The sequence below is a fragment of the Lipotes vexillifer genome, unplaced genomic scaffold (assembly GCF_000442215.2).
Source record: "Lipotes vexillifer unplaced genomic scaffold, Lipotes_vexillifer_v1.1 scaffold1424, whole genome shotgun sequence".
NCBI lineage: Eukaryota > Metazoa > Chordata > Mammalia > Artiodactyla > Lipotidae > Lipotes > Lipotes vexillifer.
Genome location: NW_006788259.1, coordinates 44,644 through 62,786, shown reverse-complemented (window position 1 = coordinate 62,786; position 18,143 = coordinate 44,644).

The following is an 18,143-nucleotide window of genomic DNA, read 5'->3' as shown; positions in this document are numbered from 1 at the left end:
AGAGTGTTGTTTTACACACCACATTCCTCCTTCTGGATTGCTCCCCGATATTGGTTTTGTCCATGTTGGTCTGACTTTCTCCCTCTCAACACACATATTCTTCTTCCTTCACAAAGCTTGAATATATATCAGATTTGAACCATGTAAGTAGCTATACTATTTGGCTGCTACAGAAAGAATAGAGAGAACCAACTTTAGTAAGCCAACTCATTATTTAACACTTTGTATTGTCTCCCTTATATCTCACTGAGAAACCTTTTAATCTGTAACAAAGATTAGCTTGTTATCAACAATCATATAATCCCTTACTTACTTAAATGTTATTAGTAATTTACCACTCAACTTTTTTTCCTCCAAATTAAATTATTCTAGTAGCTTAGATTTTTAAATGTCTTAGTTTGCATGATAAGGAGAAATACATATCTTCATTAAAAAAAATGTATATATACACACACACATACACACACACACACACATCACTTCATGAGTTCACAGTACAGCTACAAAGATTAAAGGAGAAAAACAATTTTAGAACACATTCCCCCAAGATTTGGAGCAACACAGTGGATGAAGTAGAAGGAGCTCTTCCGGATGGCAGGAAACTTAAAGGAGAAGTCTGTAGGCATGTTCTATTATATGATGATGTCTGATGGATTGAGAGTGGGCTTTATCGAACAGGGAACAGTGGAAGAAGTGAAGGTAGGCTCAGGAGAAGGAATGCAGAGACTTGAAAAGTTGCTAGTGGTGGTGTATTAAATAAAGCATATATGATCAGTGTGATTCTAAGATGGAATTTGAGGACAGAAAATGTAGCCACTTGCATTCATATGTACCTGAATTCATAAACTTTGAGAACCCCCCAAGAAGAAAAATTATTTTATTCATGGAAAGGGAGAGGTTTGTCTGTCGAGTTAGCGAGGAACTTCTACATAATCAGAATCAAGGACACCAAAGCAGACACTGTTGGTGAAGAAAGAGAATGGTTGTTTAAAAGAATAAGATCTGACCACCAGAGTGCCCACAAGGCTGCCTTGAGACTCGAATATGAGAATGAGATGTACAAAAAAATAAGATCCAACTCAAAATTGAAAATGAAGCCAATTTAGATTTAAGCTGACTTTGTAATAAAAAATGGTGTTTCCATTTTCTAAATTCCTATAGAAAAGCATGTCTCATTATACCACCTTATTTGTAAATTGCCTTCATTTATATACATATATATGTATACGTATATATGTATATATACACACATACTTGGCAAAGATCCCCTTGACTCATGCATCTGTTGCTTTATTTCCTTCAATGGATATAATCATACCTATTTGTTGAAACGGTGATTAGCTAACTAGCCCAAAGAATGAGTTCTGTTACACATTTATAAAATTTAAAATAATATTGATACCAAGTAGATCTTTCAAATGAGATGTGTGTGTTAAAAATTTAAGAGAAAAAAGAGGACCTTTGAATACGATTTTGAGATTACACCTACAAATTCCATTGCATTCAAAGTTTTCATGCTTACATTTGAACACATACAAATAAAGGTGCATATTAAGTGGTTATAGTGGAAATTTTCATGCTTATCCAAACTTCCAACAGACAGTGATTTATAGAAAAACTAATATAGCCTTTAAATGGAATCTCCTGGTAAGAACATATGTATTATTTCCTCTCAACAGTTATTGCAAGTGTTGTCGCTGAATATCATTAAGAAACATCTTTCTTAAGAATATTGAGTAAGTGGTAGCATATGAGAACGAAGAAATATGTTGCCTTTTTGTCTTACCATCCTCACCTCTCTGGTTTGCACATGTTACACTTTATACTTGTTTTGTCATTCATTGTTTTGGGGTTTGGGGTAAGTGTATGTATAAGAGTTTCACCTTTCCCTGCTTCCTCACCTTTTCAGTTTTTTCAGCGTCTCTATAAAATTTTCCTTCTCTTCCATCATTGAAACTTTCGTTCTAATGGTAAACCAAATATAGGAATTAAGATATATAATTAATTTGGATATATCCTAAAAGCTCTAAAAATATGAAGATGTATCTATTCTTCGTTTCTTATAGTTGAAACTGTTGCACACTAAAATCTTCCACCTCTCTTATTTTCAGCCTCCTGGTTATTTTACAAAAGACTAGAGAAACAATTTACACACCTGGTGTGAAAAGGAGGGAAGAAAAAGCCTTCCTTTACTTTTTCATAAGGAAAGAAACGAAGTGCCAAGCAGTAAGCATTTTCTGTTTGTGAAGTATATATACAATTTTGTGTTACAAAATTTTTCCTATTTCAGTATTTTTTGCCAAAGTCAAGGTAAGTGTGGCCTCTTTAGACATTAGATTTTCTGAGTTAGAGGAATTACTAATTTTTTTAGAAGTTATTTTTGAAGTAATTAATGCATCTTTCCGACTCTAGTTTGTGAAGTTTCCAGTCTAATAGTGACTGAAGAGGACTGCCATTGACTCAAAGCACTCTCTGGTCAGTACTGCATAACTTCACCTCTTTGAAATATTTAGGATGGAAATTCACTTCATTTTCAGAGCCACATCCCATCATGCCCATAAAAATGTTCAAAAAAGAAATCCGTGGTGAACACACAATGGCAAATTTCCATGGCACAACGGTAAGATATTTTTCCCTAATGCCTGTGAATATTGCATTCTTTTATTAGGATAATAATTACAAAGGTCATTTCCCCTTTCAGTCAGCCAGTTTCTCATGTGGCCTCTTCTTTTTCTTTTTATTACTAAGAGAATATTTTAATAGAAATTAATTTTTTTAAATATGAAAAAGAAACAGGAACTTCAGTCACAAGTTCCAGTAACCTGTACTACTTCTGTGAAGCCATCTTTCTGTTTCCTGGGCAAAAATTTTTGAGTTGACGTAAGGACCCAAAGTCTACCTTTAATATCTCTCCCTTGCCTCCATGTGCCATTTCTACTGCTATAGTATCCTCATTGCAGCATTCTGTGCATCAGCTGAAGAATCATCATTTAAACACTGGCTTACAGCTTGACCCTCGTTGTGTACTTTTAGTCCAACACATGGAGATGCCCTGTTCACTAGAGGCTGACAGTAGAGATGAGAGCTAATCTGAAGCAGCTGAGACCCCCTCTGATGGCTACACCTGGAAAGCAGAGGTTTCTGTGATAGTCTGGCCAATCTCCAGATATTATCAATTATTAAAACCTGACTTTATTTAGCAGCAATAACAATTTATTGAGTGGACTACAAGAGATACGAATCAATGGCTATACATACCATTCAGATTTTAACTACAAGGAATTCACATTCCTGAAATAAAAACGAACAGCACTTATAGACTGTTTTTGTGTTTTAACCTGATTGCTTTTAGTATAAAAGATTCATATTTGATGAATACCAGCAGGACTAAATTCCACTGTTATTTTTAGTAATACAAAGTAACATAAAATTTTGTGAAATAATCAAGTGTGATATAGATTAATGTGAAAGCCTTTTTGGAAACACCTTTTGAAATGAGTGTATGATTTCCATCTTTTTTAAAAGTTTAACTAATTTCTGACAGATTAGTTTCCATTCTACAATATAAACTATGAAGAGATTTGAGTCAAGAAGATCTCTAGTCAAAATTAGACTGAAAATTTACAAACCTAGGGTCAAGAATTGCATTGATGCCAAAAATTTGCTCCAGGTTTTCCTTTTCCTTTTAGTTTCTTAAAGTTACATACATATATCATCATTCTTTAAAAATTTGATTCTTTTTAACTAATATATTTATGTTTCAACACATTAATGTTTGAAGTCTAGAAATCAAGTCTCCTTAACTCGGGAGAAGTTTTTAAACCTCTTTGTGGTGGAAAAATATCAAACATTCCAAAAAAGTAAAGAAAATGGCAGTATGATCCCCAGGTACCAGATTCCCAGCATTCATAATTATCCACATTTGGACAATCCTCTACTATCTATCCTCCAACCACCCTCTTTCTTGCTTTAAAGTAAATGCCATCATTACCCCTGTAAATAATTTGGTATGTAGTCTAGAAACAAATTCTGACTAGCTTAATTCTTTCATTGATTGATTCATTCATTTATTTACCACCTCATATTTTAAACATTTGTAGAACATCTACCATATTCTAGATGCCATATTAAGCCCTGGAAATTGATTGGCTGGATATGGTCATTTGGGACCATTTCTAAGAAGTTCTCTTATAACTGGAAATGTATGCTGTTAAGAAATCAGATCATACCACTCAACTACTTAAACCCCATCCAATGATGTATCATGAACTCCTGGACAACCCTTAACATGGCATGTGTGATCTCTCATAATCTAACCCCCTCAACCTGTCCACACTCACCGTTACCCACTGGACCAGGAATACTCTAAACTCCTGTATGAAAATATTTTCCCCAATATGCCTTTCTTTCATTTTCTTGTACATGGTGGTCCCTCTTTCTGGAATCTTGATCTCAAAATCAGACCAATTGTGACGCAGTTTTCAAGACACCCCCAATCATCACTTCTTTGAGTAACCCTGTATACCTCTCCTCCGAGAAAACAAACCTCTAGGTGTTCATCCTCTATTGTAGCACAGAACGTCTTCTGTGTGTCGCTATTGTAGCACAGCTTTCAGGTATATCATAGTTTTATGTTGTTCTGACTAGACTAATAATTTTTAGGACAGGCTCTGAATTTTGGATTTCTATATCCCCATTATATGCAACCATCAGAATATACAACAGGTACTTAATAAATTCAGTGGGTTTTTTCTTGGAATATGTTTATCAGATAAACAAACTATGGTCATTTCCGGAGGTATATTAAGATGGATCCCAACAATGACCCCAGTTCACCATGACTTCACAGGGCTAGCAGAGGCCCATGGAACCACTAATAGTTTTCCCACTGAAAGGAAGCAAACAAAGTAGGTGTTGTATTTAAAGAAACACCAGAATATCATGTGATATTTGGATATCAGCTCTGCCCTTTCAGAATGCTTAGTACAGTATTACTTGAATGTAAAATGAAGGGATAAAATGGTCACTAAAAGAAGGTCACACAATACCAAAATAATGACAAAAAGAAAAAAACAAAAAGAAAGCCTAACCTAAAGTGAATGACTTTAGGTCATTCCCCTCCTTGCCACTTAACTTTAACTTGTCTTTTTTAGTACATTTTTCTTACGTATCTTTTGTCTCCATCTTATATCTTGTGCCCTAAAGAATCAGATGGAAAACAAACATACATGTAAATAAGATATCAAATAAATGGAATAGTGCATCAGCAGGGCCCCTATAGCAAATGGAAAAGAGGGTCTGTGTTACTACATCCATAATTATGGCAATGCCACATGTAGGATCACTGAATTTTAGAGCTGGAAGGACCCTAGAGATTATCTAGTCCAAATACCTTTTCAAAGATTAAATGATTTATCCAAACTCACACCCTCCTTTTCAAATTTCAGTCAGCCTTGCAATCTTTCTGAGGTTATTGGTGAAAGGGTAGGATAACTGAATAGCGAAAGAATAATTTAGCATGGAGGAGTCAACATGATTTCTGCACTAGAAATGATGTTTGTTGGTTTTACTAGAGTTGTTTGAGGGGATAAATAAGCGTGACTAAGGAGATTTAGAAAGAAAATTTATATTTAAACTTTCAAAAAGCCTTGTGACAAGTTCCTGTATCAGACTATTTAAACAACCCTCATAAGAAATTGGCTTGGAGAGAAATAAGGAGAAATTTGAGAGTTAATATCACTGATAAAGAATCAAGTCCTATTTCTGGCTTTTACTGAGTGTTGTTGGCAAATTATTTTGCCTCACTTATCATCATTTTCCCACAAATAATATAAGAAAAGTGATTTCACTTAACTCACTGAGCTACTTTGAGGATTGAATGAGATAATAATACTGTTTATAACAAAAGCTAACATATATTAAGTACAATTTCTTAAGTAATAACAAATTTTATTTCACTTAGCCCTCACAAGGAAAATACCGTTGTTATCTTACCACTTTAAAGATGAGAGAACTGAGGCACAGAGTAAAGAAGTAACTTGTCCTGAATCCTGAAGCTAACTATTGGTAAAGTCAGGAATTGAAGCCAGGAAGGCTGGTTCTAGAGCCCTTACTCTTAGCTAGTCTCCTGTCTCTTGTGCTATTAGTATGCACAAATCCCTTTCCACGAGCAGCCTAGGTACGTAATAAGGGCTTCATAAGTTTAGTTATTACTATTTTTATACTTTCTCAGATGGAAGAAGAAAAGGAAGCCTAATATTGACTGAAGACCTACTTTAAGTGTAATGCATTCTATTTACAACCAGCCTGGGAGGCCATAGATGCCCATAGAGGTATCATGGTTCAACCAGTCAGAACTGGGATTGGGGGGGACATTGGTCTTGTTCCAAAGCCCATGTTCTTTTTACTATATTCCAGCCTGTACTGTTATTTGTTATTCCTCTTGTACCAAAAACACACTTAGGTGTATGGGTAGGTATGTACCCAAGATGTAAGGCACATATACACATAAAATCAATGTTTTATTTGACTTATAGGCGAGTAAATTTTAGTAAGGAAGAAACAAAGAGTAGCAAAGGAAGAATTTAGTAAGTTTCTGAAGAGCAGACCCAATGGCTGCTGTCCTCAGAGTCAACACTGGACCTAGTCAAGTTTCATTTTTAGAGCGTGATGGGGCATACAAATACACATAAAAATTGATTAATTTTCAGTTGATAGTAAGCTTTTATGGGGAGAAAAGGGCCAAGCCCATGATATCAAATGGCAGGATCCTAAAATGGACTGCTAGACAGGGGATCTATTGTCATTTTAGGTTATTCCCTGTAAAACATTGTCCAAAAAAGCTTTTGTACCAAACACTAATGCAAAGTGCTGCAAGGAAGAGTATCAGAAAGCATTATCCATGGTACTGCATGACAGCATTAGAAATATTCTGTGGTTCTAGTCACCATACCTCAAGGAAGACATAAGGCCATAAGGTTAGAAACCATCTAAAGAAAGATAATTAAAACGATGTAAAGATACAGAAAATTTGCTGCCAGAAAATCGACTAAAAATATTAATACCTTTGAAAACTGAAAAGGGATATAATATAATTATAGGGATATAATATAATAAAGTCAGGATAAAGTAGTATGAACACAAACTTATTCAACAATTCTAGAATTCCAGAACCAGCAAGTACCTTGTTGCTGTTGTTAACCCCTGAATTCTTCAGAGTGAGTCTCCCAAGTGAAAAGGAATCTCCTGCAGGATCACATGTATTAATCGCACTTAGGAAATTTAACGTTAGTACTATAATATAGCATATAATACACACACATATCCAGATTTTTCCAATTGTCCCAATAATCTTCTTTATAGCTTGCCCATCTTCCCTCCCTCCCTCCCTTTCTTCCTCTTTTTTTTTTGATCCAGAGTCCAATCAGATATCTCACATTGCATTTATGTAACTGTCAACTCTTCTCTAATCTGGAACAGTCACTAACGCCATTACCCCCAACCCCTGGCAACCACTCATCTTTTTACTGCCTCCATAGTTTTGACTGTCCTAGACTGTCAGATAGTCAGAAGCATACAGTATGTAGCTTTTACAGGTTGGCTTCTTTCACTTAGTAAATATGTACTTAAGCTTCCTGCATGTCTTTTTGTGGCTTGATATTTCATTTTTTAAAAGCACTGAATAATAGTGTATTAACTGGATGTACCACAATTTATTTATCTATTCACCTACTGAAGGACATCTTGGTTGCTTCCAAGTTTTGACAATCATGAATAAAGCTGCTACAAACATCTATGTGCCTACTTTTGTGTGGAAATAGGTTTTCAAATTTTTTGATTAATTTTGAGTGCAATGACAGGATCATATAATAAGAGTATATTTAGTTTTGTAAGACACCTTCAAACTGTCTTCCAAAGTGGCTGTACCATTTTGCATTCTCAGTATCAATGAATGAGAGTTCCTGTTTCCCCACATCCTCACCAGCATTTGGCGTTCTTAGTGTCCTGGATTTTGGCCATGCTAATAGATTTATAGTGGTATCTCATTGTTGTTCTAATTTTCATCTACTTGATGACTTATAATGTTGAGCATTTTTTCATGTGCTTATCTGTCATCTATATATCTTCTTTGGTGAGGTGTCCGTTAAGGTCTTTGGCCCTTTAATTGGGTTGTTTGTTTTTTTATTGAGTTTTAAGAGTTCTTTGTATATGTTGGGTAACAATCCTTTATCAGATTGTGTTTTGTAAATATTTTCTCCCAGCCCATGGCTTGTCTTTTCATTCTCTTAACATTGTCTTCCACAGAGCAAACACATTGTAATTGTAAAGAAGTCCAGCTTATCAATTATTTCTTTCATGAATCGTGCCTTTGGTGTTGTATCTAAGAAGTCATCTCCATACTCAAGGTTATCTAGACTTCCTCCTACGTTATCGTCTAAGATTTTTAGGTTTTATAATTTACATTTAGGTCTATGATCCATTTTGATTAATTTAGTAAAGGATGTAAGATCTGTGTCTAGATTCAGTTTTTTGCATGTGGAAGTTCAGTTGTTCCAGCAACATTTGTTGAAAAGACTATCTTTGCTCCACTGGATTGCTTTTGCTCCTTTGTCAAAGATCAGTTGACTATGTTTGTGAGGGCTGGGTAGGGGGAGGGTGGTTCTGAGCTCTCCATTCTGTTCCGTCCATCTTTTTGTCTATTCTTTCACCAATACCATACTATTTTAATTACTGTAGCTTTATGGTAAGTATTGAAGGTGGGGAGTGTCAATTTCTTGGCCTTCATTATTGTGTTGGCTATTCTGGGTCTTTTGCCTCTTTGTATAAACTTTAGAATCAGTTTGTCAGTATTCACAAATAACTGTTGGGATTTCAACTGGGATTGCATTGAATTTATAGATCAAGTTGGGAAGGACAGACAGCTTGACAATATTGAGTCTTCCTGTCCATAAACACGGAATGTCTCTCCATTTCCTTAGTTCTTCTTTGATTCTTTTTAATTAGAATTTTGTAGTTTTCCTCATTAGATCATGTACATATTTTATTAATTTATACCTACATATTTTGTGTTTGGGGATGCTATATAAATTGTATTGTGTTTTTAATCTCAAATTCCACTTGTTCATTATTGGTACATAGGAAATAATATTTTGATAAAGATCTTTTCATCTATGTTCATTAAGGATACTGGTCTGTCGTTTTCTTACAATGTCTGGTTTTGGTATAAGGGTAATGTTGGCCTCATATTTTAAGTTAGGAAGTATCTTCTCTGCTTCTTGGAAGAGATTGCAGACCATTGGCATAATTTCTTCCTTAAGTGTTTGGTAGAGTTCACCAGTGAAGCCTGGTGTTTTCTGTTTTGGAAAGTTATTAATTATGGATTCAATTTCTTTACTAGAGATAGGCCTAGTCAGATTGTCTATTTCTTGTATGAGTTTTGGCAAATTTTCTTTCAAGGAATTGGTCCATTTCATCTAGTTTGTCAAATTCATGAGCATAGAGTTACTCATAGCATTCCTCTATTATCCTTTTAATGTCTATAGGATCTATAGTGATGTTCTCTCTTTCATTTCTTATATTAGTGATTTACGTCCTATCTTTTTCAAAGAACCAGCTTTTGATTTTGTTGATTTTCTCTGTTGAACTCCTGTTTTCAGTTTCCTTGATTTCTGTTCTAATTCTTATTATTTCTTTTCTTCTGCTTACTTTGGATTTAATTTGCTCTCTTTTTCTAGTTTCTTAAGGTGAAAACTTAGGTTATTGATTTTAGCTCTTTTTTATTGTCTAATACCTGCACTCAATATCGTAAATTTCCCTCTAAGCACTACTTCCACTGCATCTCACAATTTTTTTTTTTTTTTTTTTTTTTTTTTTTTTTGGCAAATAACCGAGTGAATGAAACAGTAAATACACTTGAATGCCTTCATCTTCATCTTCCTGTATCTACCTATCAGAAGAAAAAAAAATAAACAAACAAAAGAAACCTGTCTCCAGATTTTAACACCACTCCATTCAGGAATCTGTCTTTTTGGAATAAACTTCCCTCCACTCTGCCCCCACCAAACACCGCATCTGCACTACATGACACAAAAAACTCGATACTATAGAACATCCTCCATAGCACTGAGTACCTTTTATGATACCTGTTATAGTCTATTTTTTATATTATTTGAATATTTCTTTCAGCCCTACAGTATTATGACCTCTTGATATCTTTTTCACAACCTAATATGCCTACTTCGTCACTACAAGTATAGAAGACCCGCGTCCCCTGCATCGGCAGGTGGACTCCCAACCACTGCGCCACCAGGGAAGCCCCGCATCTCACAATTTTTAAGTTATGTGTTTCATTTTCCTTTAGTTCAAAATATTTTAAAATTTCTCCTGAGATTTCTTCTTTGGCTCCTATGTTATTTATGTTGTTTAATCTTCACATATTTGGGGAATTTCCAGTTATATTTCAGTTATTGATTTCTAGTTTAATTTCATTGTGGTCTGAGAGCAGACATTGATTTCTATTGTTTTAAATTAGGGTATGTTTTATGGCTCATAATATGAACTATTTTGGTGAGTGTTCCATGTGAGCTTGAGAAGAATGTGTAGTGTGCTGTTGTTGGGTGAAGCAGTATATAGGTGTCAATTATACACAGTTGATTTTTGGTGTTGTTGAGTTCAACTATATCCTTCTGATTTTCTGCCTGCTGATATGTCCATTTCTGATAGAGGGCTGTTCAAATCTCCAACTGTGATAGTGAATGGATCTATTTCTCCTTGAAGTTCTGTCAATTTTGCCTCATGTATTAATACCTTGACACTATGCTGTTAGGTAAATACACATTAAGGATTTTTTTTTTTTTGAGAATTGACTCCTTTATCATCATGTAATGCCCATCTTTATCTCTGATAACTTTCCATGCTTTGAAGTCTGCTCTGAAATTAATGGAGCTGCTCCTATTTTCTTTTTTTTAATAAATTTATTTATTTATTTATTTATTTTTGGCTGTGTTGGGCTCTAGGCACATGGGCTTCAGTAATTATGGCATGTGGGCTCAGTAGTTGTGGCTCATGGGCTGTAGAGCAAAGGCTCAGTAGTTGTGGCGCACGGGCTTAGTTGCTCCACGGCATGTGGGATCTTCCTAGACCAGGGCTAGAACCCGTGTCCTCTGCATTGGCAGGCGGATTCTTAACCACTGCGCCACTAGGGAAGTCCCTTCTATTTTCTTTTGATTAGCGCTAGCATGGTATATTTTTCTCCATCCATTTACTTTTAATCTATGTGTATCTTTATATTGAAAGTGGGTTTCTTGTGTACAACATATAGTTAGATCTTATTTCTTGATCTGCTCTATCTCTGTCTTTTAATTGGTGCATTTAGACCATTGATATTCAAAGTGATTGTTGATATAGTTGGATTAATGTCTACCATATTTGTTGTTGTCTTCTATTTGTTGGCCTTGTTCTTTGTTCCTATTTTTTTCTTCCACTCTTTTTCTGCCTTTTGTGGTTCTAACTGAACATCTTATATGATTCCATTTTCTCTCCTTTCTTTATGCATGTCAATTATCCATCTTTTTAATTTTTTTTAGTGGTTGCCCTGAAGTTTGAAATATACATTTTCAACTAATCCAAGTCCAAATAACTACACTACTTCATGGGTAGTGTGAATACCTTATAATAACAAAATAATCCTAATAATCCTAATTCCTCCCTCTTGTCCCTTGTATCGTTACTAACATTCATTTCACTCATATATTAGCATAAAAAAAGGCAGGTCTACTGGCAACAAATATCCTCAATATCAGTTTATCTGAGAAAGTTTTTATTTCTCCTTCACTTTTGAAAGACAATTTCACCGGGTACAGGCATCGGCAGGTGGACTCCCAACCACTGCGCCACCAGGGAAGCCCCGCATCTCACAATTTTTAAGTTATGTGTTTCATTTTCCTTTAGTTCAAAATATTTTAAAATTTCTCCTGAGATTTCTTCTTTGGCTCCTATGTTATTTATGTTGTTTAATCTTCACATATTTGGGGAATTTCCAGTTATATTTCAGTTATTGATTTCTAGTTTAATTTCATTGTGGTCTGAGAGCAGACATTGATTTCTATTGTTTTAAATTAGGGTATGTTTTATGGCTCATAATATGAACTATTTTGGTGAGTGTTCCATGTGAGCTTGAGAAGAATGTGTAGTGTGCTGTTGTTGGGTGAAGCAGTATATAGGTGTCAATTATACACAGTTGATTTTTGGTGTTGTTGAGTTCAACTATATCCTTCTGATTTTCTGCCTGCTGATATGTCCATTTCTGATAGAGGGCTGTTCAAATCTCCAACTGTGATAGTGAATGGATCTATTTCTCCTTGAAGTTCTGTCAATTTTGCCTCATGTATTAATACCTTGACACTATGCTGTTAGGTAAATACACATTAAGGATTTTTTTTTTTTTGAGAATTGACTCCTTTATCATCATGTAATGCCCATCTTTATCTCTGATAACTTTCCATGCTTTGAAGTCTGCTCTGAAATTAATGGAGCTGCTCCTATTTTCTTTTTTTTAATAAATTTATTTATTTATTTATTTATTTTTGGCTGTGTTGGGCTCTAGGCACATGGGCTTCAGTAATTATGGCATGTGGGCTCAGTAGTTGTGGCTCATGGGCTGTAGAGCAAAGGCTCAGTAGTTGTGGCGCACGGGCTTAGTTGCTCCACGGCATGTGGGATCTTCCTAGACCAGGGCTAGAACCCGTGTCCTCTGCATTGGCAGGCGGATTCTTAACCACTGCGCCACTAGGGAAGTCCCTTCTATTTTCTTTTGATTAGCGCTAGCATGGTATATTTTTCTCCATCCATTTACTTTTAATCTATGTGTATCTTTATATTGAAAGTGGGTTTCTTGTGTACAACATATAGTTAGATCTTATTTCTTGATCTGCTCTATCTCTGTCTTTTAATTGGTGCATTTAGACCATTGATATTCAAAGTGATTGTTGATATAGTTGGATTAATGTCTACCATATTTGTTGTTGTCTTCTATTTGTTGGCCTTGTTCTTTGTTCCTATTTTTTTCTTCCACTCTTTTTCTGCCTTTTGTGGTTCTAACTGAACATCTTATATGATTCCATTTTCTCTCCTTTCTTTATGCATGTCAATTATCCATCTTTTTAATTTTTTTTAGTGGTTGCCCTGAAGTTTGAAATATACATTTTCAACTAATCCAAGTCCAAATAACTACACTACTTCATGGGTAGTGTGAATACCTTATAATAACAAAATAATCCTAATAATCCTAATTCCTCCCTCTTGTCCCTTGTATCGTTACTAACATTCATTTCACTCATATATTAGCATAAAAAAAGGCAGGTCTACTGGCAACAAATATCCTCAATATCAGTTTATCTGAGAAAGTTTTTATTTCTCCTTCACTTTTGAAAGACAATTTCACCGGGTACAGAACTCTGGGTTGATGGTTTTTTTCTCTTTATACTTTAAATATTGTACTGTACTCTGTTCTTGCTTGGTTTCTGAGGAGAAGTCAGATGTAATTATAATCCCTTTTCCTTTATAGGTAAGGTTTTTTTTCCCTCTGACTTCTTGCGGCATCTTTCCTTTATCTTTGATTGCTGTAGTTTCAAAATGATATGCCTAACTTTAGTTTTGTTTTTTTTTTAATTGTTTGTTTCAGTTGCTCCACATTCTCAGCAAAACGGTATGGTCATTATTTTTAATTTTAACCTTTTGAATAGGCACAGAGTGGTATCTTATAGTTTTAATTTGCATTTCTCTAAAGACTAATGACATTGAGCATCATTCATGTATTTATTTTCTATCCTTATATCTTTTTTGGTGGAGGGTCTATTGAAATCTTTCAGCCATTTAAAAAATTGTGTTATTTGTTTTCTTATTAACGAGACCTGGGAGGTGTTTTTCTAAATATCTGGATATAAATTTTTATGAGATATATGTAATGATTACTTGCAAATATTTTTTCCCAATCTGTGGCTCGTCTCTTCATTCTCTTAACAGTGTCTTCTGAAGAGCAATTTTGAATTTTGATGAAGCTCAATTTTTTCTTTCATGGACCATGCTTTTGGAATCATATCTATAAAACCTCTGCCTAACTCAAGATTTTCTAGTCTGTTTTTTCTAGAAGTTCTATAGTTTTAGATTTTATTAAGTACTCTGATCCATTTTGAATTAATTTTTGTATATGATGTGAGATGCTGATCAAATTTACTTTTTGCACATGCATATCCAAATTTTCTATTATCATTTGTTGAAAAGATAATCCTTTCTCCACTGAATTGCCTTTGCTTCTTTGTCAAAATTTTTTTCAATTTTTAATTTTTCACTGCCAGCATACAGAAAAACAATTGAATTTTGTATAATGATCTTGTATGCTTCAAACTCACTAAGCTCTAGTAGTTCTAAAACATTTTATGTGATTCCATAAAATTTTCCTGATAGGAAAGTCATGTTGCCTATGAATTAAGGCAGTTTTACTTTATTTTTAAACTCCATATGTTTTATTTCTTTTGCTTACCCTAGCCTCCAATGAAATGTTGAATAGAGATATTGAGAGCTAACATACTTGCCTTGTTGTTGACATTATGGGACAAGCATTCAGTCTTTCACCGATAAGTCTGATGTTAGCTGTGGGCTTTTCATAAATGCCCTTTATTGGATTAAGGAAGTTTCCTTTTTTCCTAGTTTGTGGAGAGGTTTTGTTTTGTTTTTTTTAAATCAGGAATGGATGTGGATTTTGTTCAATGCTTTTCTGCACCAGCTGAGATGATCTTGTGGTTTTCCTTTTTAGTCTGTTAATGTGATGAATTACATTGATAGATTTTTAAATGTTAAGCCAACCTTGCATTCCTGAGGGAAGAAAACCCACTTGGAACCCAATTTTTGCTTCAAATTACTAAAATTCTGTTGAGAATTTTTGCATCTATGATATGAGAAATATTAGTCTGTAGTTTTCTTCCTGTAAAGTCTTGGTCTGGTTTTCATATCTGAGTAAAGCTGGTCTCATAGAATAAGTTGGAGAGTATTTTTTTTTCTTTTTACTTTTCTGAGAGAGCTTTTGTAAGATTGTTATCTTTTAAAAAATATTTGGGTAGAATTCACCAGTAGAGCCATCTGGACTTGGGGTTTTCTCTATAAAAATTCCATTTGTTTAATAGATAGATGACCATTAAAATGATCTATTTCTTCTTGAGTGAGCTTTGTTAGTATGTGTAGGATATGTCCGTTTATAAAGTTCTCTCCTCTGTGCCCTGCAAACTCTAGCAGCCTTGGCCTCCCTGGACTCCAACTATGCTTTCTGAACTCAGAGAGACTAGCCAGTATCCACCTGAATTCTTCCAATCTGTGCCATGATCTAGAAACTTTGTAGGCAATAAACTGAGACCATCTTGGTGCTCATCTCATTTGTTTCCTGTTTTTTAGAATCACTATCTCTCATTTCATGATGTCCAGTTTCTTAAAAACCAATGATTCATATGTTTTATTCAGTTTTTCATTTGTTTCGGTCAGGAAAGTAAATCTAGTCCCTACTATTCCATCTTGGCTGAAAGCAGAAGTCCATTCTTCAACTTTTAAAATATTTAACTCACCCAAATTTGACTAACTTATCTCTCTTACTTTATGCTAATTTTTTAGTAATATTTTAAAACTTTGACGCTGTAAAAAACGTGACTTTTCCCCAAGGGGGAAGAAAGCTTTTCACTTTTGAATTCATCTTGGTGCTTGACTTATATAATTTTCACCCATCAGTTTCATAAAAGGTGTTCAGTGTAAGCTATTGGGATCAATTTGACAGTAAGACTTTGTATGATGAGTGCATTCTCTAATTGTGAAAAAAAAAGGTCTAAGCAAGAGATTTAACTGCTGTGGCTAATTCTTCATCACTGCAGTATTCTTTGCAGAAAAGCTTGGAAACCAGCCATACTCTTTTTTGTGTCCTGTTTTTTGCCCCTAGGGTTAGTTGTTGGAATGTCATAAAGACATATTTTTTTAACCATTTAAAAGAAGAAAAATATAAATTATTCTACAGTTACTTATATAAAGCATACGTTTGTCTATCAAATCTACCATAAAATCAAGAGCTAAACTTTGAGCCTTAGACAAATTTGAGGTTTGACTTCTTTGGGGCTGTCAGTGACGACAGACTGTCTAATATTTAAGGCTTGTTCATTCCTTTTGTGTACTGGTGTGCACCCCTCTGGAGTTTACTACTGGCAGACAAAGCTCCTCTTCTTTGCTGTTCTATTCTCGAGCAAGCATTTTACCTACTGGCAGGTGAGACTACCATATTATGGAAGTTATATAGACTTCAGTGGCAGAGGAAAGGCTGTGCTTACAAAAAGTTCATAGCATATGTGACATTACAAAATAGTTTCTTAACCTGGAATCAGGTACACAGAACTTTGGAATCTGTGAACATCTTGTAACTGTATGCACATGTTTGTATATGTGTTCATATTTTCTGTACATGGAATCTGTAACTTTTATTTGATACACAGAGAGTTTTTAAATGAGTCCTCCATGTACTTGCATAGCAGAGTAGAACAGAACAATCAGACCCACTGTAAAAGCACAGGAGAAAGATATCCCCATAAAATTATCCTCTGAGGATAAATTAGGAATCTAGATCACTCAGGCCTCAGAGTGGGCCTCAGGCCTCACATCATTCTTTCTCACAGTAAACCATTTCTTTGCTACTTTCCTCTTTCCAGTCAAGCAACACTAGGTCTCAGGATGTAGACTAGTCATTTTAATCATTCTAGAATAATTCACTCTATCTTGATTTATATATAGGGGAAGTGTTATTATTTCTATGTCATTTCTAACAATCCAGAACCTCTAAAACAGATTATGTTCGTGAGAAAGTCCATTTCCTTACTTTTTAATTATGCTTATTAAGCACCATCTTTTGATCTAAAGCTTCATTTAGTTTCATTTTTCATACCTAGGAATGTTCCTCTGGTGAAAAGAATCATTAACAATGAAGTCATACTTTAAAAATATTTTCCATCATCCGTTCATCTTTTTATTTTCCTGTCATGTCTCAGACTCAACTTATACTCGGTTCTCCCTTTGGCAGTTTCTCATTGCAGTGTCTTCAAGAATTAAGCAGTGTATATCTAAAAAGCAGTTCACCCATAACAATTTTTTCTTTGCTTTACGCGGGCCTACTCACTATTGTGGTCTCTCCCGTTGCTGAGCACAGGCTCCGGACGCGCAGGCCCACCGGCCATGGCTCACGGGCCCAGCCGCTCCACGGCACGTGGGATCTTCCCGGACCAGGGCACGAACCCGTATCCCCTGCAATGGCAGGCGGACTCTCAACCACTGCGCCACCCGGGAAGTCCCCCAAAATAAAATTTATTTAAAGAGGGAAGTGCTTTCTTTGATCACTGAAGCGTCTTCTGCATTAATATTTGAGGATATATCTTACTTGCCAATTATCCAATATAATAAATAGAGCTATATATTCTGAATTTTTCTACTAAGTCTCTTTTTTTTTTGGTAAAAACTACATTTTAAAAAATTTTATAAATATAATGAGTAAATATTGATTTTTTTTAAAATACCAAGTCTTTTTTGTAAATGAAAATCCACCTTTCATATATGTTCTTTCTATAGTTATTAATTTAAGTCATTATTTAAGTTTGTCCATTGTACCCATTGTGTTGGGTAAAGTATTTTTCTCCCTGGAATGAAATGATCATTTACCTATGCAATATTGATATAAAATGTGGCAGCTGAAAAACAGCTAAATCTAATACAAGCAGTTGTAATCTCAAAGGTAATATATGATTGTAGGAAATGCTTTGAATGTATTCTCTTAACTTATGGACTATAATAACAATGATAAAGATAATGAAGTCTGGTCATGTTTGCACGTGGCTTCCCTCGAACAGTGGTGGGCAGTTGGTGGCACAGGTGGCAAAAGCGACAAGTTGCAGTATCTTAGCATGATATGGAGACTATTTGAAGATCCATCCCTTTGGAAATCCAAGCCGATCAAAGGCACTGAATGTGATCTGTTAGTATCAAGCTACAATAATCCACACTGCTTTTTACTAGGGCCCTGATAAACAAAGGCATTCAATTACTTAAAAAATAAATAAACATGTTTACAT